Source organism: Eschrichtius robustus, chromosome 16 (genome assembly GCF_028021215.1).
Source record: "Eschrichtius robustus isolate mEscRob2 chromosome 16, mEscRob2.pri, whole genome shotgun sequence".
NCBI lineage: Eukaryota > Metazoa > Chordata > Mammalia > Artiodactyla > Eschrichtiidae > Eschrichtius > Eschrichtius robustus.
In genome coordinates this window covers 92131464-92159143 of record NC_090839.1, presented here as the reverse complement: position 1 = coordinate 92159143, position 27680 = coordinate 92131464, and the positions used below count along the sequence as shown (strand labels likewise).

General features: G+C 57.8%; 1 protein-coding gene across 10 annotated transcripts in view; it reads left to right on the top strand.

Annotated features, from left to right (window-relative positions):
- Nucleotides 1–27680, top strand: part of ELFN1 (extracellular leucine rich repeat and fibronectin type III domain containing 1) — a 69626-nt gene that overhangs the window by 21681 nt on the left and 20265 nt on the right. For 3 of the 10 annotated variants that reach the window (XM_068566097.1, XM_068566101.1, XM_068566096.1), the window contains exon 2: nt 15133–15293. The exons of 4 other annotated variants lie outside the window; for them this stretch is intronic. The gene's annotated coding sequence lies outside the window, so the exon portion shown is untranslated. Of the gene's footprint in view, nt 1–13252; nt 13272–15132; nt 15294–27680 lie in introns of those variants that run through there. 3 more of the 10 variants (XM_068566099.1, XM_068566100.1, XM_068566098.1) reach the window with 2 other exon arrangements.

Here is a 27680-nt window from a genome sequence, read left to right as displayed (position 1 = left end):
GCCTCTGCAATCATGTGTCTGTTGCAGGTCGGGAGGGCGTGAGGTTCTTGACCAGGTTCACATAGTCCTGAAGCAGGGCCAGTGGTGGGGGCTTCTCTGGTCCCTTAGCTTTCGGTTATCTCCAGGAGCCCTACAGTGGGGCTGGGAGCCCTTCCTCAAGCCGGCAGCGATCACAGCCAATGCCAGTGACAGAATGGATACTCCTTGAGCTGTTTGAGTACCCAGCGACCTGGAAAGGGCCCTGGGTCAGGATTTGGGGGCCTGGGCTCTAGCCCTGGCCCAGGACTGCTTGAAATATTCTTCATAATTAAATAAATGGATAGGTAGATGGGTGAGGCGGTGGGTGTGTAGATGGATATGGATGGATGATGGATGAATAAACTGGATGGATGATGAAATGGATGGATGGATGGAAGGGCGGATGGATGTGTGAGGGATAGAGGGATGGATGGATAGATGGATGGTAGATGAATAGGTAAATGGATGGCTGAAAGATGGATGAATGGCGGATGGGTTAGGTGACGGATGAGGTGCTGATGGTGGATGAATGGATGATGGATAGATATACCTACAGGGACTGCAAAAAGACAGCGTCAGTATGGACAGAGGCTTGGAAGAAATGGGAGTAAAGAAGACCCCTGGCTCCAAGACGAATGGCACCAGATGGCAGGTGGAGACCCTGAGGCCCAGGAAGTGTCTGGGGCAACAAGCTCCTGGAGGCAGTTAGTAGCAGAACTGAGGCTGAGTCCACATTCAGGCCTCCTTCCAACATGTTGCCCCCCCTCCACGCACAGAGGCAGGGTCTACTCGAGGGGTCAGGCCACCTCACATGTAAGCCGACAGAGGTCAGTTGGAGGCCTCCCAGGCCAATGCAGTGGACCCGGGGGTCTGGGGTCTCCATCCGTGGTTGCCGCTAACTGCTCTGCAGCCTCGGGTGAGTTCCTCCTGGCAGCACACCTGTTGGGTGCCCGGCCCTGTGCTGGGCCCCACGGGACCCAGAGTCGGGTAAGACCCCGTGGTCGCTGGCGTTAGGGGACTCGCAGCCCCTCCCTCGGTTTCTCCTCCATGAAGTGGGGCAGGGGGTTGGGACGGACAATCTGCCGGCTGCGCTGGGGTGAGCTTCCCGCTGCCCCGCCTTGTCCTCCCGACTCGGTGCCCCCCAGGTTGGCCGCGGGGGTCGGTTTTCTGTGGGCACCGGCTGGGCAGCGAGAGCTGGGGGCGGCGTGGTGTCCACGTGGGCGCCGGCCTCCCCGAGTGACTGTCTTGGCCCTGCACCCAGATGTCACCAGGCTGCGTCTAAATCCTGGGCCAGGGAGCCCGGAAAATGTTTAACTTTGAAAAGTGGACCTTCACAGCTCAGTAGGCGTTAGCCGCGCGGCCTGGCGCCTCAGGCGGCTGGGGAAGAGGAGGGCGCCACGGGGTGAAATCACCGGGGTATTTAAAGGCCAGCTTTGCCGCCCAGCGCAGCAGTGCCGGGCTTCCTGGGCATCCAGGACGGCCGCGTGGCTGGCAGGGTAGCGCCCACACCGCGTGCAGCGATCTGATCCCCCGCCAGACCCTCCTGGTGGCCGCCATCCCCTGGCTCTGCGAAGTGGACAAGCCACTTGTGACTCTGGGCCTCAGTTTCCCTGCCTGCGCCGTGCCTGGTGTGCCGAGTGGAAGGCACGGTGGTGGGGAGGCTGGTTATGAGCTGCTGTGAGGTGTGGGGGAAGGCTGCTGGCACCCATCCCCCCGCCCCCCGCGCCCCCCCCCCCCCGCCCCGGTGCTGCAGCCACACCCCAACCCCCCGAGCTGGTCACTGGGGCCTGGACAGCTCCGTCCAGCCTCCTGGCTGAGTCCGGGCACTCAGAGGACCCCAGTGGCACTAGTGGCTATAGGGCTGGGCCAGGCTGCTCTGTTGACCCGGGCAGAGGCCTGCCGCCTCCCCACTCCGCATCCAGGCCTGGCGCGTGGCCACTCACCATCGTGCCTGCTGGCGGTGCTTCTCTCTCCTCGGCCTGGCGAGGAGGGCCCTAAGGCCTGCCGGGCAGTACGGGGAGCTCCCGGGGCGGGGAGGGATCCGGGGCAGGCGGCGTGTCTGAGTGGAGCCGGGGAAGAGGCAGCCAGAAGTCGGCACTTGTCAGCAGAGGCTGGCGATGCTCTCGACGTGGAGAGTTGCCTTTGCATCATTGTATGCATGAGACGCAGAGTCTGAAGCAGGAGGCACTTGGGCTGGTAACCTGCTCGCCCACCGGGGCCGGGGCTGCGGCTGCCTCTGGGCTGGGGGTGCAGGGCTGGACCAGGCGATTCTGTGGATTCTTGAGGCCCTCCTGGGGACCTCCCCGCACAACCCTCCAGAACTTTCCGAGGGCTCAGTGACCTTGGGCCAGCTACCTCCTTTCTCTGAGCCTCTGTTTCTTTCATTGGAAGTTGGGGGAGGCTTCCTGAATCCCTACCTTGCAGAGTTGAGGAATGAAAGGAGAGAAAGTGAAAGAAGGCGTCTGCTTCCTCCTGACAACGTGCTCCAGGCCGCCACAGGGAACAGCGGTCCAGGTCCAAGTGAGGCCTGGCTGGGCCACACGCATCCCTGAACGAGCGTGTGCCGTGCACAGCCTGCATCTACCCCGAGTTAGGGACCACTTCTGGTGTTCGAACACACAGCTATGTGTGGACACGTGTGGACACGATGCGGGCACACCTGCAGACCTGTGTGCACGGCTGGTGTGGACACCTCGGCGGTGCCCACGGCCCTGCGTGAACACGTTTGCCCTGCCAGCTCGTCCCCATGGCAACCCCAGGCGCAGAGCAGGTGTCTGGGAGACCTGAATTGGTGCTGACAGGTGGGGTACACGTGGTGGGCTCCCCGGGGGCGGCTGGACCAATCAGGGCCCCGGGGTGAGGGCTCCGGGAGGATGGGGAAGTGCTATCCTCTCTCCAGCAAACGCTGCCACCCCCTGCGAGCAGGATTAGATGGGAAGCTTCCGGAAGCCCCCATCTGGATGTGATTGACGCAAGAAGATGTGCCGGGCGCCCCCCCCCCCCCCCCCGACAGACGCAGCAGGGAGCCCTGGGTTTGTGGTCTGGCTCCCACCTTCTGGAGAGGAAAACTGAGGCTGGAGACAGCTTTAGCTGTGGCCGCTCCCACTCCCCGGCCAGCCCAGGCAGATGTGGGGTCCTGCCAGCCTCCACCCACCTCCCGCTCCCAGACTCGGAAAACAGCCCTCGCCTTAAACCCGAGCTCGGCCTCTGCCCAAGTGGCTTCCCTGCCTCCTTTGCCATTTGGCTAATTATCCGGGACCTTTGCTGCAAGACCAGGCGGGCCCAGCCCAGCTCCTCCCCATCTGCCCGCCCTGAAGTCATCGGCTCAGCTGGCAGCGTTCCCATGGCAACAGCAGTGACGGCACAAAGGGCCTGGGAGGATGGAGGGAGGGGTGGGTGAGGCCGGAGGAGGGGATTCTGGCTTCTCAGTCATCCACAGGCATGTGTGGTGAGGCTGGAAATGGGGCCTGGGCGTCCCCCACTGCTTGGTGACAGTCAACCCCTCCCTCCAAGGGAGTGACCCTCCCCCTCCCCCGGCACCCAGACCCCCCAGCTGCCCAGGTGCGGAGATTCTGGCAGAAGTGAGGGCATAAGACCCAAGGCTCAAGAGGCACCACGGTCACCACAGCTGGCCAGCTGCGCTTTGCCAGACTGGCTCTGAGAGCTGCCGGCCGCACACCTCGCTGGGGCCTGTTTGGGTCCCGTGAGACCACCGGGCAGCTGGCCCTGCAGGGTGGGGGCATGGGAACCGCGTTTGAGTTTCTGGGTCTCGTTGGAACAAGCCTGCGGTTCACTGCAGAAGAAAACAAACGCTTCCTGTTAGAGGGAGGTGGGGATCCTGAGAGGCCCTGTGTCCTGACCCCGGCCGCCCGCCAGCTAGGGGTGCCGCCCCTGCCCACTGCGTGGCCACAGGCGTGGGCGCCTCCTGCACGGAGGGACGTCCAGAGCCCTTCACCTGACTTTCTGCCTCTGTGCCCCTCCCTCCGCAAGTGGCGTCATGGGACAATGTGGACGGGCCACATCCCGCGTCCACGTCACAGCCGTGCAGTCCTGCGCGCACTCGATGTGGGGGAGGGATGGGCCCCTCGACCTGGAACCCACCCCCAGCCCGGCCAGGGCTGTGACGACTCTGCTTCCCGTCGTGACGTCCACTCGCTCATGAAGTCCGCTTGGGTGCTCCTGCTGACCGGGTGCTGGCAACCTTTGCTCCCTCCAGGCTCGAGAACCAGCCTTAGTCCAGAGTGACTGGGACCCCACCGACTCCGTTCAGCCCCCTCCCAATGCCAGCCCTCCGGCCGCACCCTCGGGTCAGGTGCCAGGTAGAGGCCGGAGCAAGCCTGGGCACCAGGCCTGGGCCACATCCCACCTGGAGACAGAGGGGGGGACACAGCCCCGCCCTGACCCCCGCTCTTAAAACCTGCCTGGTTTTAGGCTTAACTGCTTCCCATTCATTCGTTCACAACGTTCACTCAGCAAATCTTGCGGGGCCTACCCTGTGCCAGGCCTGGAGGTACGAGACCAAGTCCTTGCCCGTGTCAAGTGTGCATCTATTGAGCTCCTACTGTGTGCTCAGCCCTGTGCTGGTGTAGACGCCGGGGCACAGCAGCAAAGGAGACGGACGCCTGCCCGTATGGAGTTGACAGTCAGTGGGAGTGACGTGGAGAAGCAGAGAAGTGAGAACAATGCCAGAGGACAGGGCTCTGCAGACATGGCCTGGGGCGATCCGCTGGCTCCTTCATGCGGGGCAGGCTGGGGAGGCTTCTTGGAGGAGGTGGCATCGAGCTCTTGCCCAGGCTGGGGTCCAAGGCCCACCACCATTTGCTTTGAGATCTTGGAGAAGCCCCTGCCCTCTCTGATCTGGGCTTCCCGGCAGTGGTGTGGGTGACGAGAGGAATGGGGTGGGGGAGAGTTTGCTGTAAGCCAGGGCAGGGAGAGAGGACAGGGTGATGGTCCTCCTGGGCACTGCAGAGAGGAGCCCCCACTCCTCTTGGCGGGAGAGGTGCTGCGTCGGGGCGGCAGGGAGGGTCTCCTGCCTACGTTTATATGCACAGATGGGCCTGAGGCCTCTGCCTGTCGAGGACAGCTGCCCCTTCTGCCCCCTCCTCCCCCGCTAGGGGGTGTCTGGGTGGTGGGGGAGCGGTGCACAGGCAGGAGACCAATCCCTGGCCTCGCTGAGCCCCCGCTGCCCCGTCTGTGAGATGGAGCTGAGCCTCTGGGGTCCACCCGCCCGCGCGAAGGCCGGCCGGGGTGGGAGTGTTCGGGTTCCGTCCCAGCTGCCCTCCCACTGGCCCAGGGGCCCCAGGCTGTTGTCTCATTTGTCAGAAGGGTTCTCAGCGGGAGGAGCACAGTTCCCCCCGGGGCGCGTTCATTTCCGGTCCTTTCAAGGCTGTCCCCCCTCCCCCCCCCCCCCCCCCCCCGCCCCATTCTCCTGGGAATGTGTCTTTTTTTCCCGTTTTATCAGTGTTGCCGTTGCGAACGTGGCAAGGTGTTTGTCGCCGTTCGGCAGATTCACCTGAACATGTCTGCTGGGCTGAGAACACGCGGGCCTCCCCGCAGGCACCAGTCCCGCGGGGAGGCCGCCTGAGCCCGGGGCTGCCGGTCGTGCTGGACGGGATGGTGGCAGGTCACTCGTGGCTCCTCTGTGCTCACCTGTGGCCTGGCTTCGAAACAGGGGCCACCTGCCAGGGTCGGCGTGACGATGAGTGAGTAAGGCCCGGCTTGTAGTCAGCGCCCCGTGGACGGTCACCGGGCCGTTGTCCTCGGTGCTAGAGCAGAGCTCCGCTGGCCGGATACTGGGGCTGGGGTCCTGGACCGCCTTGAGGAAGGAACCGGAGTCACCGGACGGATGGCAGGAGGGCGCGAGGGATCCGGCCGACCTTCCGGCCCGTTTCTGAGGAGTGTTTACCGGTGTGCCCAGGACACTGCCACGGGCTCTTCTGGGGATCTCACGTCTGTCTAGATGTATTTTTTTATCTTGCGCCTGTAGTGGAACAGCTTACCACATTTTTAGCCAAGTAGAGTCTGAGGGAACCTCAGCCTTCATTTCAGGCAAACAAGCAAATTTCAAGCCTCATTTTCATATTTCTAATAAGCACTTATCAAATTTATGGCTCTTACATACAACTCGTCGGGCTGATGCCTCCCGAATATTCCCACCTCCCCTTCGCTGCAATTTTCTTTACTGCGTCGCACCCTCTGAGGTCTCTCTGCTTTTGCCCAGCAAATTAGCACGTCGGCCTCCTGCTGAGGAATGACGGGGCTGCAGCCGCGAGAACATGGGGTGAGGGTCCTGCTCACGCACGTTAGCATGAGCCCTGAGTTTTCCCACAATGTGGAAAGCATCAGGCCATTCTGGATTGCAAAATGCTAATTAGCACAAGCACTTTTTTGTTTTTTTTGCCTGGCATTTAAATATGTGCAATAGTGTATTATTTCCCAATTATTTTTTATTTTCAAAAGATATCTATTTTATCACAAAAGCAAATTAGGAAAATGCTCAAAGGAGAAATGAACTGTGGTTCCACCGTCCAGAGATGAGCAGGTTGGCACTCCGGAGAATGGCTTTCTGGTCTTTTCTTCTTCTGAGGATGAGGGTTTGCTACAGCGTGTTGGTATCAATCACCCTTAAAAAACACTTGTGACAAGCTGAAATGTAACTTACCTGCAGAAAAGCTCACAGATCCCAAGCTACTATTGAGTGAATTTTTCATAACGTATAACCAGCACCTACATCAAGAGGCAGAGCTAACCAACCCCCCAGAAGTCACCTCCTGGCCTTTTGGGGTCATGCCCCGCCCAAGGGTGACCACGATTTTGGCTTCTAGCAGCATAGTTTTGTCTGTTTTTGCACATTTTGTAAACGGACTCATAGATTATATACTCTTTATGTCTGGCTTCTTTTACAGAACATTTCACTTGTGAGATTCACATAACTTTGTTGTTGGATGTGATGGTTCCTTCATCTTCGTTGCTGTATAATATTCCCAGGTGTGGAGACACCCCAATTCATCTATCCCTTCTGACACTGACGGACATTGTTTCCAGTTTGGGCTGCTCTGAATACTGTTGCTAAGAACACCCTTGAACATGTGTTTTGCAGGTATATGTTCATATTTCTGTCGTCTTGGAATGAACTTGTCTCTGATCATTCACGGATCTTGAGCAGTTTCCAAGCTGCAAAATTTCATCAGCGTTATTAAAATGCTGGTGCAACATTCAGTGAGGGTGTGCTGCAATTGATTTACAGCCCTTCTCCTCATATTGAACACTTAGGTTGTTTCCAATTTTTTTTCTCTTCTATATTAGGTGGCAGTGGAAATCTTTGGCCATACATTTTTTTCCTCTTTGGGATTATTTCTTTATGATAGGTTCTTGGGAGGAAGACAGTTGGCTCCAGGGACGGACTTTCCTCCCACACCCCTCTGACTTTTTCATATTGTCAGATGTAATGAATAGTATGTACAGAAGAGTGCAAAAAACACGTATGAACAATGGAAAGAATAATCACTATGTGGACATCTGCACAACCACAGTCAAGGTTAAGAGACTGTGAGACAACATCACCAGCCCCCGGGAGCCCTTCCAAGAGCTTTTCCCTGATACAGCCCTCCCTTTCCATTCCGGAACGTAGCAACCAGCGTCCCCCAACAATGTGTTCTGGGATGGCCCGTTTTTGTACTTTACATAAAGATAATCATTGCATACCTAGACTTTCTGACCCCGTTCTTTTGGCCATCATTATTTGGGCGCTGTTTATCTGTTCATTGCTGGAGAGTATCCCATTCTAGGACTGGATCAGACTCATTTCCAGTTTGGGGCTGTGATGAACCTCCTGGTGTGTCTTTGGTTGTGTGAGTACCATAGTCCGAGGTTTCCACCTGGGGAGGAATGGCTGATCTCGGAATGTGCAGCTTCGTGTCATGCTGTTTCCCAAAGTGATGGTGAAACGGCCTCCAGAGCAGAGGATGAGGGTCCTCCTGCTCCATTGCTTCCCAACACAAGACTCTTGAGACTTCTGAAGCTTTTCTGTCTTCATGAATAATGAAGTTGAGAATCTTTTATGGTTTGGTTTTTTGGAGCCTTATTGGATGTCCTCATTTGTGAAATGCCTTTTCAAGGCCTCTCTCCATTTTATTATTGAGGTGCCTGTATTTTCCTCGTTAATTTGTAGGAGTTGTCCATAGATTCGGAATGGAATAGCATTTCCTCAGAATAGATAGAAGATGGCTGTCTTCTAACATTTGTGGCTTGTGTTTTTATTCTTTTTATGTTACATTTTAAGAACAGGAATTCTTCATTTTCATGGAGTAAAGTTTATCAATATATTCTTGTATGGGTGCATAGGAAGAAAACCTTCCCTTCCTCCAGGTCATCAATGTATTTTTCTGTTATCTCCTTAAATATATAGTTCTTCTTTTCCCATTGAGGTCTATAATCAACCTGGAATTGATTTTTTGTGTGGTGTGAGGTAGGGGTTTGATTTCTTTATCCTCCCAGATAAATATCTAATTTATTGACAGCTCTTTCCTTTCCCCGTTGATTTACTGTGTCTTCTTTGTCATATCAAGGGCTGGTTCCTAGTTCAGTGTCTGAGCTTTTCTGTGTTGATCCATGGGTTCATTTGTCTGATCTTGTACCACGAGCACACTATTTCAGTCTCTGTGGTTGTATAATAAATTATCTGATTGAGTAAACCCCCCACTCAACCTTGTTCTTCTTATTTAGGGCCATTCTTGGCTCTTTGCTCTTCCATATAAACTTTAGAATCAGCTTGTCAAGTTCCACAAAAAGAAAAAAATCTGCCAGGGTTTTGATTGTGATTGCATTGAATCTACGGATCAATTTGCAGTGTTGAATTTTAATAAATGTTCATTTTCTACTTACTACAGATGAATAGAAATCCAGTTTACATTTGTATATGGATTTTATATCCAGCACTCTAAGCTCTGTCATCCATCGCTGTATTTATACATTCTTTGGGATTTTTTTACGTAATGCCTATGAATAACTAGAGTTGTTTCCTCCTTTCTGAGTCATATGATTTTTATTTCTTTTTCTTGCCTTATTGCAATGGTGGAGCCCACTAATGCAGTTTAGAAGTGGTAGTAGCAGGCATCCATGTGTTGTCCTTGATCTTAAAGGGAAAGTTTTAGTTTCACCATTAAGCATCTTGTCTGCTGTAAGCTATGCACACTTTAAGAGCTTTTTTATCTGTATTACCAAATGATTTTCCAAAAGTATTGTGCCAGTTTCACCATTACCTTAGCAGCACTGGCTATTATCTTTAGGTGTTTTTTTGTTTGTTTGTTTTGTTTTGTTTTTGTGGTAGTAGTTGTTTTTAGATCATTATTTGATGAGCCTATATGGTGTCTCAATGTAATTTTAAAAATTTGCATTTCCCTAATTATGCAAGAGGTTGAACATTGTCTCATATATTTGTTAACCAACTGCGTTTTTTCCTTTGTGTCTGGTTCTCTACCCATTTTTTTATACATTGTTAGTGTTTCCCTAATCAATTTGAATTTTTTACATAATGAAGTTATCATTTCTCTGTCACATGTGCTATGAATAGTTTTCCCTGTATGTTGTGCATGTTTTAAAATTTTTTGTTATTTTTTGTGTTCTTTTCCCTTATTTTTATTTTTAAAAATTACTTATTTTATTTATTTATTTTTGGCTGCTTTGGGTCTTCGTTGCTGCGTGCAGGCTTTCTCTAGTTGCGGCGAGCATGGGCTAATCTTCATTGAGGTATGCGGACTTCTCATTGCGGTGGCTTCTCTTGTTGCAGAACACAGGCTCTAGGTGCGTGGGCTTCAGTAGTTGTGGCTCGCGGGCACTAGAGCGCAGGCTCAGTAGTTGTGGCACATGGGCTTAGCTGCTCCGCGGCATGTGGGATCTTCCCGGACCGGGGCTCGAACCCGTGTCCCCCTCATTGGCAGGCGGATTCTTAACCACTGCACCACTAGGGAAGTCCTCCTTTATTTTTATATGGTCAGATCTGTGTCTCTTTTCTTTTACAATTTATTCTATTTCTCCAGAGTTTGGAAAGCCTTCTCCCTCCTGAGGACTGCTAAGTATTGAATTCTGTTTTCATCTAGCTTTTTTTCTACGGTGTAGTATTTCATATTTAACTGTTTACTCCATCTGGAATTTGTGGGGCTGTGGGGTGTGAAGCGAGGAGTTAATGCTGCTCGCAGTTTAAGGGGGAAGGGGCCTCATTTGCACTTCCAAGCCTCAGGCCCTGGCTTCCCTTCCTCTGGGCTGAGTGGGAAGAGATTAAAGGGAGGAGGGGAGGTGGCACTGCCTGCAGCCGGCCTGGGAGCAGTAATTAACGCGTCCCTCGCTGCCTCTGCCTGACTTTAAGTCAAAAGCAAAGAGTTGTCAGGCCAGCTGAGGAGTATCCTGGGTGATCCTGGGCCAGTGTCTTCATGCATCTGGGACTCAGTTTCCTTGTCTGCAGAATGGTGGCACAAATGACACCTGTCCTGTTGGTGCTGTCACTGGGAGCGTGTCCTGCAGAAAGCAAGGGGTCAGGCAGGCCCGGCACAGGCCCTGGCTCATCTGTGTGATGTCACTTCCCTGAGCCTCAGTTTCTCCATCTGGAAACCAGGGATGATAAGACTGCAGTTCGCACCTCGTGGGGCCGGGCAGCACTGCACGGCCGTCTCTGCTGTTCAGGGGAAGGCGGAGTGGCTCGGGGGTTGGTTTCCTGTGGTCTTTGGGAAGGGCCCTGGCCCAGCTGTGGGGGGTAGGGAGGGGGGAGGGAAGAGCAGTGGGACGGCCTGTGGGGCCACCTTCCTCCCAAGCCCTGATGGGTGGGGGGACATGCCCCTTCCCCTCCTCAGCTCCCCAGACTGAGCTGCAGGGGCCAGGCATGCAGAGCCCCGTGTCTTGCTTCCTCACCCAGACAGAAGGACCAGCATTGGCCTGGGGGACTCTGCCGGACACACACGCGCGTGCGCACACGCACGCACACGCACGCGGTGCTGGCTGGCAGGGTTCAGCTCTCCCTCCCGGCCTGTCTGAGCTGCTCCCACACCTGTCCCCTCTCCTGCCCCTTGTCCTCCCTGCAGGCCTGCCAGGGGCTGGGCTTCCTACAGTCTCCCGAGGTGCTGCTGGGGCCCCCAGCCTCCCCTTCTCGCTCCCGGGCTTTTTGTCCCTTGGAAGCAGGCACAGGAGAGGCGGGGCAGGAACGGGGGGCGGGGGGCAGCAGGACCCACTCTGCGCTGCGTAAACCCGAACCCTAACCCTAGCCCACCGCTCCCTCCACGTGTGGCCCCCAGCCTGGAACGACCCCCACCCCCCAGAAGGGCCCCGTCTGGGGCCTTGAGGCAGGGGCAGGAGGGGCCTGCCATTCTCTGTCCAGCCACCCTGGGCAGAGGAGGGAGGTGGGGTCCCGAGGGATGGAGCCCTGCCGAGGTTCCCCCGGGGGCAGAAGGGAACTGAGAACACTTCTTGGGGCACCCCTGCCCCCAGGATGCTCTGGGAAGGCACCACCCCCTGCAGCAGCTGGGGAGGGGCCTGGGCAGGTCAGCTCAGCGCCCTTTCCCTCCAGCCCCGTTCCCCTTGGCCCACGATGCCCCGAGTTGGGGGCTCCTCCCACCGTGCCCCCTCCGTAGGGTCAGCGCCAGGATGGCAGCCCTCCCCAGCCCCCGGTGCACACCAGGAGCCTGGCAGGCGCCGTGGAACGCAGGGGCCTGGGGTGCGGCATCCCCACTGCTGAGGCCCACTGTGCGCCGGGGCAGCAGCGGGTGGTCGGGTGGTGCTGGGCCTGAAGGAAGAGGGGGAGGGCCTGAGGGGCCACGTGTGGCGGGGTGTGAGGGCGCAGAGGATGTGCTGGGCGAAGGGAGAGGCCGCGGAGCCGCCCGGGGGCTGGACGAGGATCCCGGCCTGAGGCTGGCAGGTCGGGGGGCTGGCTGCGCCCCTGCAGGGCCCTAAAGCAGCCAGCAGCACCCCACGTCCCAGGTGAGGGGCCTGGCTCCTGACAGGTGGGGCGGGCCCAGGGAGAGGGCGGGTGCCTCCTGCCCCCCAGAGCCCCCTCGCCCCCGGCCTCGTCGGGGGGATGTGCCGTGGAGAAGGGGGGGCACGGGTGCAGCTGCGGGGAGGCCAGGCTGCTGGCATCAGCAGGAGCCCCTCCTCCCCACCTCGCTAAACAATCATTGCGCAAAATATGCAAATGGTATAATTACTGTTATTTGTTTTGCTGATAGAAGTGTTTGAAATGCAAATGCCAAGTTGGGGCCTTTCCTTTGTCCCACCCCCTCACCCAGACTGACGTCCGCCAGGGTGAGTCGCTCCTCCTGGAAGAGGAGGACTTGGGCCCCGCCCCCCCCCCCCCCCCCAGCTGCTGCCTCTGCCGCCCGAGGGGCACCCTCACGCGGCAGGGGTCCTGGGCCACCACCCGATCGTGCGCACAGTGAACCTCGGAAGGGGGGCCTCGGCCACCCCATCCCCCACCGTGTGAGCTGCGGGCCTCCCGGAGCCCCAGTTTTCCTGTCTCTGTGATGGGACCGCAGCCTCGGGGCCTGTGCTCTCCGCCCCTTGACAGCTCGATGGAGGGTTTGGGTCTCGCTTTCCCACCTGCAGAAGTCCTGCACAGGTGTCTTCTCAATAGAAGGGAGATTCGGTGCCCCTGGGCGGTCTTTGGGGGCCGTGGTGAACCCCAGCATCACTGTGTGTACACTTTGCTAGTGGGGGTCGTCACCTTCGACCCCTCCAACCCAGGTGGTCTCTGGGGCTTTCAGGGCCCTCAGGCCTGTGGGTTCAGACCAGCCTGAGCAGTGGCCGGTGAGAGGTGGTCACCATCATCCCTGTTCTTCGGAGGGGGAGCCGAGGCTTGTCGAGGTCCCACCGGTCAGCGTGTCTCCATCAGGTGCCCGGTTCCCACCTGGCCCCCCCTCCCCCACCCCCGCGTCTTCCGCTCGCTCGAGCCGCTCCACCCGAACCGCAAACCTCCTTGTCAGACCTGCCGCACGAGGTAGCTCCCGGGGCCGAGGCTCGGGTCCATGACCGGCTTCACCTGAGCTCCTCCCGCCGCAGGTCCCGCGATTCCAGTATCTATGGGCTGTTCAGGCCCATAGATTTCCAGCAGCAGCGCAAGCGCCGTCGGAAATCTGTGCAATCGGCCTAACCCCGGAAGGGGCGCAGCCCCAGAGAGGCCTCCCGCTGGGCCCCGGGTCCGTGGGAGCTAGTGGGCCTGCACGAGGGGCGACACCTGGGTGATCTAGGCTCTAGGCTGTTTGCGGAAAGACAAGGTATTATCAGAGGCAGGTGGGTGGGAGCGGGCCCCGGGCTCCTGTGGCCTCTCTGGTCGGCCTGCGCGGCGGCTGCAGGGCGGGATGCCGGGGCTGGGTTAAAGCCAAGTGCGGTGAGTGTGTGTGCGTGTGTGTGCACACACGAGTGATTTTGGTGTCTGCAAGCGATGCTAACGGAGAGGGAAAGCTCAGGCAGTGTGAGACCGCAGGACCCACTCGCAGACCGGGGACCGCGGATCTCCCCGTGCGGTGGCCTGGCTTCTGCTCACACGCGTGGGAGCGTGGGGGCCACTGGTCCGCCTCGGGCAGCTTTGCTACGATGTCTGAGGGTAGCCGGAAACCCGCGCCCTGGCCCTGCCCGGTGCCGCCGAGACGGCAGGGTGCCCGGGGTTCCTGAGCTGTTTCCTCGTCTGTAATGCGGGACTCTTTTCGAAGCTGGGCTGGGTATACAGGGGGCACTCAATAAGCGTGCGTTCCTGCTTCTCCTCTGGGGCTCCATGGGGCGAGGCAGCCCCTCTGCTGGCTCTGGGCAGCTGGGAGGCCGAGCTGGGGTTGTGAGGGTCACCACGACCCAGGAGAGGAGAGCAGAGGTCACTCTGGGCGGGCAGCCAGGGTGGGCAAAGGCCTGGGGGTGGGAAGGGATGTGGCCTCTGGGTCCCTGGGCTTCGGTCTCAGCCTGGAAGCCTCCTGGGGGCCAGGCTTCAGGGAGCTTCTGAGCCCGGTGTTCTCTCTATTTTTATTCCAATTACCTTTTCCAAGGCAGGTTCAGCCTCATTAGCATATTCAAATACATCCCATTATTATTTCAATTAGCTGTTAAGTAATTAACTCTAATTGATGAGCATTCCCCCCACTTCCCCACATATTTTTTGGTTATTTACATCCGCTTCTAACCAACAATTTTAGGTAATTACGCGCCACTCGCTCATGTATTTGCACACACTCCCAGGACAGGCCCCCTCTCCCTTTCAGCGCCCACCCTCAGCCCAGGAGCCTGGGGGCTTCCGAGTGGGGGGACGGGAGGCGCCGGCAGACTGCGTGGGGATCCGGCTCCTGCCCAGGCCCTTGAGGGTCACTGCCGGGCCTCCAGGGGCTGAAGGTGTGCCGGAGCGCCCCCATCCTACTCCCGGGATCCCCCCCCATCCTTCTCCCGGGATCCCCTTTGTCCCCAAGGTGCCGCTTCCTCTGGGCACCCCCTCGCCCCAAACCAGGTGGTGCCACCCTCGAGCTGGCTGGAAACAAAGACAGAGAGCGGTGGCATGGTGGCACCGGGCTTTATCCAAACGCGGCTCCTTACTGCATCTCCCCTGGGTGCCCCCGCAAGAGGACGCCCCCTCGTCCTCAGTTTCCCTACCTGCAAAGTGGGGATGGAGTGATTGAAGAGTGAGGGTGAAGTGAGGCGCGTGGAAGGCCCTCAGCACAGAGAGGACACTCAGCGCTAGTTGGGGTTGATCCAGGATGGATGACCGGTCACACCTGGTGGGCAGGTGAGGGGGCTCGGGCTGTAAGCTGACTTGCCCGGGTCACAAGCTCATCATGTCAGCCAGAGCCGGGCCGGGGGTCTAAGGCTTCTGTTTCTGGGGCTCCCTGCCCAACCCCCGGGCCACCGCAGGGTGGAGTGGGCTGGAATCGCAGCAGTGACCACGGGCCCAGCCAGTCTGTACTGCGAAGTTCTGTTGGTCTCTTGCCTCTGTGTCGGCCCCTTGCCTGCCCTTTGCTCTCCTCGAAGTCCTGGTCTCTCCGTTCTGTTATCGACACAGTGAGCACGCACAGGGCAGAGACTCCCCCTGTGCTCAGGTAGATGGGCTCTTCCGAAAGCCCCGTTCCCTTCTCAACTCCTCTCCCCTCTGTCCCCACACAGTGGAAGCTGCCTTGGTGACACTGTGTCCTGCACTTTGTCTGGACCCGTGCTCTCTCTCTGTGTCCTGCAGTGAGGATGTGATGCGCACGGCCCCCTGGGGAGGAACACACCAGCCCGGTCTTCTCAGACAGGCCAGGTCATCAGCGGGCCCTGACCCGAAGGTAAGGGATGCCCTTGCTCACTGGCTGTCCCGGCAAAGGGGGGCAGGGCCAGTTCATAACGACCCGGGAAGCAGGTGTGCTGGGTCATGGGTGCGGCCCGGAAGGGGTGGGGTGAAATTCGGCTGTCCTGCAGGAACAAATGGCCTTTAGGGTCTGACTCTCGTTCAGAGGTGCTGCCCATCCCACAGAGGAAACGGGCAAAGGCTGCAGGGGCTCCCTAAGACTCAACAAGAGGAACTGGGGGTTTTAGGGGACCCGAGAACGGTCTGAGTAGGTAGTGGCCGTGCTCAGGCCACTCCAGTATCCTCCCCTGATGAGTCAGGGGATGCTCTGGGGGTAAAAGAGATTTCGTCTTCCACCACTTTATGGGAATAGATGCAGCGTCATGTGTTGGAGTGTAAAACGCCGTACCTGCAGCACAGTATATGTTAATATTGACTCAGTGTATATTTGAAGACAGACTTATATGGAAAAAATTATCTGAGATGCTGAATTGAATACCTAAGTGAATGATGGGGGTTGAAGCTGCCATCCCAGTGGCCAGGTGTTCAGTGACCAGCTGTGCTGTGTCTGCTGGGAGTCTCACCTCCAGCTGGAAAGTAGCTGGACAAGCTGTTTTCCTTCAGTGCGTTCAGAAATCACAGATATGCCCTCTTTTGTCGACTGTATCTTGGGTTTCTCCAGGCCACAGGTACTTCACGTGGTCCTGGGACTCTGATTCAGCAGTTTTCACACTTGGCTTATAGGCAGGTGCTGTGAATGGGAGTTTCCTCGTCTGATAGAGCTGGGTTGTAATGTTTCACTGAACCAGCAGGAGGTGCTGTTGGTAAATGACACGGTACCTTGAAAAGTGGATTTTAGGTTTTGGGTGTTTGCAGTAGACTGTTGCCTGCTGTATTCAGCTGTTAAAGAACCCTGTAAACTGAGTTTATGTGAAGTGATGGTGATCTTACGCTCTGCCACCTCTAACAGACTGTGACAGGAGGCGTCTGGGGATTTGTGAGGCTTTGTCCTTCAGCACGTAGTTCCCCAGACTTCTCCGTGGCTTCAGAGTGAGGCTTTGGGGAGGTGATTCTGAAGAGGAGTCGAGGACGGAGAGGAGCCCACCGGCAGGAGGAGAGGCCGCAGGGGTTCTGGGCAGAGGGAGCGGCAGAGCAAAGCCCTGAGGGCGGGCAGGCTTGGCGTGGGAGAGGGGCAGAGCGCAGGCGCGCGCAGCTGGAACTCGTGGGCCGCGTGGGGTGGAGCGCTGGGCTGGGACCGGGTCACGGGGTTAAGCCGCCTGGTCCCTGCGCCTTCCGTCGTTCTCCAGACGGCCATCGAGTGCCTGCCGTTTGCCAGACCCTGGGCATGGTGGGTGGAGACCCCTGTCCCTCCAGGCGCCTCCAGGTTTCGCAGGAGGGAAGGGTGTGAGCACGCACAGTCCGTGCTGCACCGTGGCCCCCCCCCCCCCCGTCTCTTTAGCTGATATCATCCAGGACGTCGGGCTTGGGGGTGGGCTGGGCTCTGACCCCGTCACTGCCACCAACTCCGTGTGACAGAGACCGGCACCTGCCCCTCAGTGGGCCTTAGTTTCCCATATGAACTATGGTGGGGTCCCCAAGAACCTTCTCCATGGATTTGTTGAGAAGTTGAGAAGACAGGACAGTCTGGGGTGGGGGTCAGCTCTGACCACACAGCAGCCTAAGACCCCCATGGGCGTCCAGACTGAGAAGCACACAGCAGTGGAGCGTGACACAGGAGTGGACAGGACACCCCAGAGGCCCAGGGCTGTGGCAGAGAGTGTACACTTAGGGCCCGGCTGGGTGGATTCGGGGGTGCTGACCTCAGGCCATTGGCATGGCCGTGAGGGTGCAGGACAGCCAGGGTTTGGCTGAGGCTCTGGCATCAGCTCAGTCCTTTCCTACCCTGTGCCTTTGCTCACGGTGGTACCTTTGCCTGGAATATCCTCTCTCCAAGGTCCGTCTGTCTTTGGAGTGAATTCGGTGTCGGACAGACCCTACTCTGCTGAATTTTGGATGTAGAACGCTGGAGAGGTCACTCATTACCTCTGACCTCCCATGTTTTAAAAAATTTATTGAACTATAGTTGATTTACAATGGGGTGTTAATTTCTGCTGTATAGCAAAGTGACTCAGTTATACATATATATTCTTTTTCATTATGGTTTATCACAGGATTTTGAATATAGTTCTCTGTGCTATACAGTAGGACCTTGTTGTTTATCCATCCTATATGTAATAGTTCACATCTGCTAAACCCAAACTCCCAATCCATCCCTCCCCCACCACCCTCCCCGTTGGCAACCTCGAGTTTGTCCTCTATGTCTGTGAGTCTGTTTCTGTTTCGTAGATAAGTTCACGTCGTACTTTATTTCATTTTATTTATTTATTAATTTTTGGACGCATCGCGCCGCATGTGGGACCTTAGTTCCCCAACTAGGGATTGCAACTGCGCCCCCTGCATTGGAAGTGTGGAATCTTAACCCTTGGACCGCCAGGGAAGTCCCTGTGTCGTATTTTAGATTCCACATATAAGTGATATCATAAGGTATTTGTCATTCTCTTTCTGACTGACTTTGCTTATGACCTCACATTTTTTAAATCGGTAAAACAGAGATAATAATCTCTCCCTTAAGGAGAGCGTTCAGTGGGATGTGTGAATTGCCTGGTGTACAGTAGGCGCTCAGGAAACAGTAATGGGTATCACCCCTTGCCCCCCCAGCATGAAATGGGAGTGTCTCTGGTCCATCACGTTAGATAAATGTTAGTTCTTCCCTTCCTTCCGAGGTGCCCGCTCTCCCCAGCCCACGTCAAGTTCGGGCTCACCGGAGCTAGTCCGGGACCCCCACGGCCGGGGGGCACCCCCCTCGTGCCCTGGCCCTGGAGCCCTCATACTGGCCCCAGGCCGCGTGTTCCGCGGGCAGCCTCCTGAGCCTGGCGGGTGGCAGACACTGAATGAATGTTTGTGGGATGAATGGATGGGACGTTTCCCAGCCCCGCGCCACCTGAGAAGGCAGGTGGCAAAGCAGATGGTGGTGCTCCTGCAGGGTCTGGCGAGGGAACCCGCGCCGTGCACTAGGTCTTCTCCAGGAACCTGGGGGTTGGGCTGTTGTTCCTGAGATCCCTTCCAGATAGAACATTTTGTCATTCAGCGACTTGAACTTTCTTGGTCTATCCTTGCCTCCTTCCTCCTCCGTTTCCTGGTCCTAAGGCCTCGTCCCTAGAAGTGTCTTTTATTGAAGCAATGACTAAAGAGTCCAGAAGGAACCTTCTGAGTGTTCTGGTGACCCCAGGTGACCTGTCAGGGCCAGCTCTGGGCCGGCACTGTACTCGGCACCAGGGACAGAGCCCAGCGAGCGGCCTGGGCTATGGGTGGTGGGTGAGAGGGAGGTCTGGGAGCTGGCAGAGCTGGAACCCAGCCCCCCTCTGTAAGACCCCTCCTCCCTAGGCCTCGGTTTTCTTTGAGAAATGGGGGTGATGCTTTCCCCAGCAGAGCTGGCATGACATAAGGGTGACTTGCCACCCAGCACCGTCAGGACCCGCCCCCTCCCCTCCTGCACATCCCAGCCCCTCCCCCAGCCCTCCAGCTCGTCCTGGTTCCCCGCCCCCATCTCTCCAAGGAGCGGAGTTATTTATCTGCCTGATGGTGACAGGCAGCAGTGGCTGGAGTTCGAGCTGCTGTCCAGAGATCAGCTGGCGGCTGCAGAGCAAACAGCCCGAGCTAATTAGCAAAAGGTCACGCCCGCTCCTGGAGGCCCGGCTTTTGAAGTCGGGGCCTCACACAGACAGGCTGGAAGGCACTGAGACTTTGAGTTAGTGGCTTGGTTACCAGGATGGCTTCAGACCCCTGCTCACAGCTCATCACCTGATTGCCCAGCGCACAGCTCTGAGCTCCACCTTTTAGAGATTCCCGGCGCCAGGGGTCCAGTCATCCACTCCCTGCCCCAGGCCAGACAAACAACGGAGATCAGCCCCCAGCCTTCATCCTGCCCGGAGGTCAGGAGCAGACAGTCCCCAGCAAACGAAGTGCAGGGCTGGGCAGTAACCACCCATGTTAGCCCCCCCCGCCCCCCATCCCCGTCATACACACACACACACACACACACACACACACACACACACACACACTCACTCACTCACTCACACTCACACACATTCCCTCTGACTGTGTTCTTGCTGTTTTTCTCTAAGTAAATTTACTTTTTAAAAACTTAAATACATTTATTTAAAAGGGAACTTTTATGGCACTACTACAAATAGAAAACAAGCCTCCTTTTCCATAAATAGAATTCATAATCATAAAAATAAATTCAGTGGAAACAAAGCAATGTTATTATATTCTAGTTGGATGCCGCGGCCCAGAGGAAGCTCAGAGCCCAAGGCCTGCTATCGCTTTATTAAAAAGGGAAAACAGCAAGTGTGCACAGGTGTTCAAGACTTACTAGCCCTGATCTGAGACTTTCTTTTGATGTAATCAGCAGCACTGAAAAGAATTAAGAGTAACTGTCTAATGAAATTATTCAGCATTATTTTTTGCTGTGTCAGCTAGGGATTGAATTTGGCCGAACAAGACAGAAAGCTGACACTTGCGTGGTTGAACCCCATGTAGCGATTCATTTTTCTCATGTAAAGAGTGCAGCAGTGGGGGTGGTACACAGTCTAAGGAAGTTATCAGCAATTCAGTCTCCTTGTAGCTGCCCCCTTGGCCAGTCTTAGCATTTGTCCTCATGGCCTCCAGGCGGCTGCTGTGCCTCCAGCCATCGTATCTGCATCTCAGGTGGGAAAAGCAGAGGAGAAGGGAAGGGAGTATACTGGCCGAGTCTGTTCCTTGTTATCAGGATAACAACCTGAGCCTGTTCTCTTGCCCACTGTGGTCCACTACTGCCTAATGGTTGGTTCTCACTAAATGGTTCCTCTGTCGCATACTTACTTGGTGCCTACTGTTTTCCAGGCAGTAGACCCCTGCCCTGTGTTCACGAGGCCACGTGCTGGCCTTTGTGAGATGAGTCGTGGCCCCGCCTCAGGGCATTCTTCCCCACTCCACCCCACACCTGGCTCCTGCTGCCCACAGTGGGCTCAGCTCAAGGGTGGCTCTGCCTCAGTCGCATTTCTCCTCCCCGCGGACCCACGCTGCCCTAGCCACCTGCGGGGGTGTCCAGTCAGCTTGTACAGAGCTGCCCTGGATGGGGGAGTGTCTCTCCCCTCTCCCGCAGCCTCTTGGGCCCTGGATCCCTGTGCTCTTCCCCTTTGGCCTCCGGCAAAGCCCCTCCTTGGCCTTTGTGTCCCTCCAGCCAGCTGGTGGGCCAGGCTTGCGGGGCCACGTTTCTGCTCCTAGACCTTAACTTGTGTTTTCATTTCCTCCTAGAACGTGCGTCCTGTGGTTCCTGAAGTGAATTAGCAGGAGGAGGGTCGAGCCTCGGGGCGCCTCCTGTTCTGGGCTGTCTCTGGCTGGGCAGGCCCTGGAGACCCCTTCTCCTTCAGGCCAGGGCTCCTGGGTTGAGCCTGCGGCCCCTTGCACCCATCTCTGCTGCGGGTTTTTCCTTCCGCCTGAGCTCCTTCTCGCCCCCTCCCTCGTAGACCTGACCTCTGCCTCTGACTTCTGACCTGTCTCTTTGGCACCACTGCCAGGGACCCACTCTAGGTCCCAGATTTAAATATGGGTCCCAGTGCTGGCCAGCTGTGCAATCAGGGGCAAGTCGCTTAACCTCTCTGTTCTTTGTACGATGGGGGTGTGGCAGCTGCGGGTGGGGCCCTTCGATGAAGTGAATGAGAGGCACCGAGGAGCACCCCACCTCTGCCTCCTCCCCTGCCGTCCCCCCTTGCCACCTCCTGCTTCGTGGATGTCCACATCCTACACACGTGTGCATATGCCTCTCTGTGCATATGTGTCCGCATGATCCCGGGGGGGGGGCCCCGTGCTCCGCCCTGCCCTCCCCCTCCTCCTCCGCATGCTCAGCCCCAGTGACTCACAGCCAGGGCTGCAGCCGGAGTGGGTCGGGGCTTGCGGGGAGCGGGAGGGTCCGGGGAGGGGAGGCCACTGCCCAGGCCGGGATGATGACAGCTGTGGGGGTGGTGGGAGGGGGGGATTGGGTGAAGAGTGGGGTTTGGAGCAGGCCAGAGAGGGCGGCAGGCACGGGGCATGGGAGCCGGAGGGGAAACCAGCAGACGGTTGTTTTCTCGTCGTGGTGATTTGATGTGGACGTGACCCAGAGCGCCGGAGAAGCTTCTCTGCCGGGATGTTCAGGGGGCAGGGAAGGGCGGAGGGAGTGAGGATTCATTTACTGACCACCCACTGTGCGCAGCCCTCTCCACGCCAGAGCTGACCCCCCACAGTGGCCCTGAGTGACAGGCGCCACTGCTGTGACCGCCCCCAGGAAATGGAGGTGGGGAACGGTTGAGGGTCCTGCCCAGCGCCGCGCCCAGGGCTCCCACTCCCGCTCCCCGTCCTGCAGCCTCGCTGCTGTCCGCATAGACAGCAAGGATGCCTGGAGCCCGCTAGGGCTCGCTGCCTGGCCTGGCCCCGGACCCGTGAATGCCTCCGGCCTGCTCGCTTGCAGTTTGGCCCTGAAATGCTGAGCGCACCTGGCCGGCTGCAGTTCCAGGCTGACCCGCCAACACTGAGGCTCCTGGGGAGGGTGGGCAGAGGTGGGCGCTGTGCTTGGTCTGTGCAGCTGGAGGGCCAGGCCTGGCTGGGGATGGGGCTCCCGTGGGCCTTGAGCCTTCCAGACAGGATGTGTGAGTGCACGCCGAGCTCAGAGGAGAAGCAGACCGGACAGAGCCGGCTTCCTGGAGGGAAGGATGGGCAGGACTTGGGGTGGGTGGCGAAGAGGAGGCCTTTCCAGATGTGAGAAATGGTGTTTCCATAGCACTTGGCATGCACACAGCGTAGGACGTGGCCCGGGCCTGGGCCGTGGTGGGAGGGCGGAGAGAGGTAAGATGGAGAGTGGCAGGGACAAGCTTGCAGGGTGTGTGGTGGGGGTGCCAGTCCTGCCTCTCCTTTGTTCCCGGCCCCCGGAGCATCTCCAGATCCCACTGAGCTCTCTCCCTAGTAATCTGTCCCCCGAGTGAGAAGGCCCTCATCTGTATTAGTAAGCTGTTAAAGTTCTCCAAAAATACGATAATTCAAATGAGATAGAACTTTATTTCTTGTTCACAAAGCAGCCGAGAAGTCTGCGGCCCAGGGCTGGTAGGGCAGCTCTGTCACTATAACCTGTGGCTTCTGTGTCTGGGACCAAAGTGGCTGCTCCGTTTCCCACCATCACATCTGCATCCTAACTGGGCAAGGTGCATGCATGCCCATTCCTTTTAAGGGAGTGATTCAGCAGTGGTGCCCTTCAACATCCACTCACATCCTGTTGGCTGGAACTGAGTCATAGGCCCTGCCTATCTGCAAGGGAGGCTGGGAACCACAGTCTTTACGTGGGTCCAGTAGTAAAGGAAGAGGAGGATAGAAACTGGTGACCAACAAGAGAGCTTGGTCACACATTCCTCTTGGACGTCCTGTGGCCTCAGGACCTGTGGGGAGAAGAAGCAGGTGCAGGGCATCCTTGGCCGGCCTGGCTGGTGAATGGGGGATGGGGCTGGCGTGCGACTGGTCCGCTCCCAGAGCCTCACTGGTCTGGGCAGGAAGCTTGCCGTTACTGAAAGTTATGGAGCAAGAGGAAATCATTAGTACATTTTGAATGCAAAGGTCCCCTAGCAAGAGGGTGACTCTATAATTTAGTGTCCAAACCAGAAACACTTTTGAGAGTAAAAAGAGGCGGTATTAATAATTACACTGAAACAGGGCAAACCAGGATGTGTGGTCACCCTACCTAGAGATAGATCATCTTGTCTGTTTCCTGTTTATGCACAGTGAAGCCCCCAGACCCTGTGTTAGTGACACATGGTCTCAGCCATGTCCTCCTTTCTCCTTCTCAGCACGGCCGTCAGCCTCTCTGAGCCTGGGCTTCTGCGGTGCTGAGGGTGGGATGTCCCAGAGGCAGGGAGCTTGCGGTTCCCCGTTTAGGCCTCTACAGAGCATCTAGGGCCAGCCCAGAGCTGTCCATGGTCCTGAGCACCTGCACAGAGTCAGGGCGCTGAATGCTGCCCCGCCCCTGCCGCTTCTCCACACCCCAGGGCCACCCTCCCCACCAACAGGGCCAGGTCTGGGTCAGGCAGCCCCGACCCCCCCTAGACCCCTCCCCCTCCTTCCTCCTTGAGAGTCTGGTCTGCACACACCCATCCGTGAAGATACCCGTCGCTCAGAGATGGCTCCCTCCCCCGCACCCCGTCAGCCCCTCTGTCCATCCTCAGCTCACGGCGTGGGCACCTGGTCTCCCTGCACATGCCAGTCTTGTCCCCCACCTGCCCCTGCCCCTCTTTAGTGTGTTCTGAGCCCTTGCAGCCTGGGCTGTGTGTGTGTTAGGCTGGTTCTAGCACAGGTGCTACTCACCTGATACACATGGAGGAGACCTCTGGGACGTGCCCTGATCCCAGCTCATCTGTGAAATCGGGACCCCAATAATTCCAGCTCCCTGTGACTTGAGAGGTTCCCACGTGCCCGGGACTCGGTGGCCCGGATCACACCTTCTGTCCTGAAACATCCGCTTCTCTGCTCTTGGCATCTGCGTCCTCCGGCCTCTGGACACACTTCCCTCTCAGGTGTCCCTAAGTGTGGGTCCTCCTGAAGTCCCTGCCCACGCTTTCTTCTCATGCTGTGCCCTTTCCCTGCCCGGCCTCAGCCACACCGTGCAGGCAGCGCCTGGACCATCTCCCCCCCCTGCCCGGTCTTCTCTGCCCAGCCCAGGCCTTGGGCATCTCCCCTCATCCTCCGTCACAGGCACCCCGAGCTCGGCATGGCTCTGACTGTACCAGTTCATCATCACTCACTGCCCCTGGTCTCCCACCACCCAGTAAATCTCCAGGTGACATTGGTCTGACCTCCTAAGTACCCCCTTTCTCTCTCTCTCTCGAATCTTTTATTGGAGCGTAACAGACAGAAAAGTGCAGGAGTCACAAGTATGTTTAGCTCATTAAACTTTGATGAACCGGACACACTCGTGTCCCTGGGACCCAGATCAAGGGCATCACCAGCCCCCCGAGGCCCTCATGTCCCCTTCCAGTCACCGCCCCGAGGGTAACCACTAGCCTTCCCATAACCACACTCTGCCCATTTTGGAACTCTGTGTAAATGGTTCGCTCAACCTTGTGTTTGTGACTTTTATCACATTGTTGCGTCCTCAGGGCTTGCACGTCCTGTTGCCGTGTCATTACTGTCCCATGGTGTGGATGTACCACCGTGTGCTGTCCGGGCTCTTGTTGATGGGCACCGGCTAGTGTCCAGCTGGGGCTATTACGAATAGCGCTGCTGTGAGCATCTGAGTCTCCCTGCGCACGTGTGTGTGCGTTTCTGTCGGGCATTGTCTGTGTCTCGTGGCTTCTTCCCCTTATCTCTCCGTTTCCCTCCACGAGCCAGCCCAGAACCCCCGTCCTCCCTCCTTCAGTGACTGTTGCAGCTTCCTCTCTATTCTCTGCACACCCACTGTTTACTGCAATAGTTCATTCTCCATCAACAGCCAGGGTGATCATTCCTCCTCTCTACTGAACCTTCAGTGGCTCCCCAGTGCCCCCGGGCTGAGATCAGAGCTCCCAGCAGGTCTGCCCCAGTGGGTTCCTTTCACCCCACCAACCCCACCTTCCAAGTTCCAGCTCTTCCGGCCTCTGTACTTCCTCATAGGCCCTGCCCGTCTTTTCCCTGGGCTCACCTATGGCCTTTGCATAGCCAGGCTCTCTCTTAAGTCTCTGGGAACACTGGCCGGACCTGGACCCCTGGACTGATCCCCTTCCGCCAGCTCCCCGCAGCGCTATCTCACGATTACATCTCACTCGTGCCAGGTGGAGCTCTGTCTCCCCCACCAGACCGGCAATTCCAAGACATCGGTCTTGCTGTCCTCTGCATCCCAGTTGGCCCAGCATCTGGCACGTGGGGGGGACTTGCTTGCCATTTGTCTGTGTGAAGTGGGCGGGCAGGGTGGGAGCCACGGTCCCCGTTTTGCAGGCGAGAATCAGGGGCTCAGAGACTGAGGTGCTCAGAGTCACCCGGGCCACTGGAAGAGGAGCCGTGTTGGACGGCTGTTCACACTGAGTCCGTGGGGAGCTGCTTCCTGGGGCCCCCGGCAGATCTGTGCCGTCGTCGTGAAAACCAGAGACATGGCAGGGCCCAGAGGACTCGTTTCAAATGGGGGTGGTGGGGGTGGTGACGAGCGCTGAGACCAGGAAGGAACAGGTCCCTGGGGGGCGGGTGGCACCTGCAGGCCCGGCCTCCTCTTTCTCAGCCCTGAGACAGCATCCCAGCACGTCTCCCCCGTGAGCTCCGTGTGGCCTGGAGCTGTCCCAGGAGACGCCTCTCCTCTCCAGCCCCACTCCCACCCCCGTTTCCCTCATCACGAGGAAACCCAAGTTCTCTCTGGGATGCAGCCTGGGACCACCACCCACCCCCTCTGCTGGGAAGAGGAGGGTGGGACCAGCCAGGGGTCCCAAGTCTCCAGCCGGGGCCCCGGAAGTCCTCACCCACCTTTGATTTCTCAAGAGGCATCCAGCTCCCCTCAAGGCCCGTCCAGCCTCCAGAGAGGGGCAGCGGGCCCACCCCCCAACCAGCGTCAGCCCCCAGCCTGGTGCAGCAGAGAGCGCCCCGAGGCCGTGTGCTGGGGAAGGACCGGGCACCCACCTTCACCGACCCAGCCAGACCCGGTAGGGCGGGTGGGGACCAGACAGCCCCCTGCCTGGCATCATGAGCCAGGAATGTGGCCAGTGTGGATCCCGAGGTCCTTGAAGGCCCTTCCTGCTTCGGGCTTCATGGGCCCCGAGACCACCTCTCCCTTCCTGGACTGGATCCCCTCCTCCCCTGAGCCCCCCCCCATCTTTGTACTTGGGCCCCCCTTCCACAGACCCGGCTGTTACGATTACTTTTTATTTGATAGCGTAAGACATCCTTACATAATTGTTGGAAGTACTGATGCCTGGGTGCTGAGACTTAGCTCAGACCTCTGGCACTGAGACGGTCCAGCGGGCAGCCCATGCCGTCCGCCTGGTCCAGGTCCCAGCCTGGCCACTCGCTGACGTGCGCCTCGCCCTTGGGGTGCCTCAGTTTCCTCGTCTGTCAAATGAGACCCATCATCGTGTTGCTTTGTGTTTAATAGCATTTAAATACGTGTGTCAGCACTTGTAAAATCAAACATTTGATGACAGTTGTCTGGCGTGATTATAACTCGTTCTCTCAGCCCTGTGGGGCTTTCTGATGAGGAAGCAGTGACACAGAGATTTAGCGGCTTTGCCCAAAAGGCCCTCATCTGGCGAGCGGCAACCCGTCTGCAGAGCCAGCTCTCAGCCCCTCCGCTCTGGCACCCTGTTTGTGTTTGCCCAAGGCCCTCATCTGGCGAGTGGCAACCCGTCTGCAGAGCCAGCTCTCAGCCCCTCCGCTCTGGCACCCTGTTTGTGGGGGACGCGCAGGCAGAAGGGAACCAGCTACAGGGTTAAGCACTTGCACGACCTCCTCCTGGACTCCCAGCCCCAGGGCTGCTGCATGGCCCTGATGTCCTGGCGCGGGGTTGGGGTCGGGGTACAGAGGAGCCCCCTGGAGAAGGGCTCAGGACAACCGGGCCCTCGTCCTGGGTCTGCCGTGACCTTGCTGTGTGACCCGGGGAAAATTCCTTGCCCTCTCTGGGCTATGAGTACAAGCCCTTAGAGGGCAGAGGCCAGAGCTGGAAGGTTCTCTTGATGTGACTCCTCAGGCTCGCGGGGACAGCACAGCGAGGGCGGGCACCTTGCTGGACGGTTCACCCTGTTTGCCCTGCCTCCCTGGCGGGGTTCTTGGCAGGCCGTAGGTGCTTTAAATTCTTTGTCGGCTGGGTGGGAGAGGCAGGCGCGTCAGAGCTGTCGGCTCGTGAGACGGGGATTCGGCCTCTCCCGGGAACCGTTGCAGAGAGCGTTACGCATCTGCCCAGCCTGCCAAGTTCAACGGTCACACGGTTCCTCAGCGCCTGGTGGAGGCCGGGCCTGGCTGGAGGGACCCAGGGTGGACGAGGACCTCTGCAGGGGGTCGCTAGCGTGGCTCTGTCCACCAGGGGTCGTGAAGCCTGTGATACAGAGAGGCCCCGGAAAGAAGGCAGGAAGGCTCGGGCTCCAGCCCGCCCTCCGTCCTCACCACCCCCCGAACCCACTCCTGTGGTCCTGACACCCCTCTCCTCTCTGGCCTCAGTGTTTCCATCTGTGCAGTGGGAGCCTTGCATCACGCGTCCTTGAAGGCCCTTGGCCAGCAACTCCAGGGATCAAGTTCGGGGCTGGTACCTGTCATCCTCTGCTCAACGGCTGTGAAACTGACAGCCTTCTGCCCCAGCCCTGGGACTGGC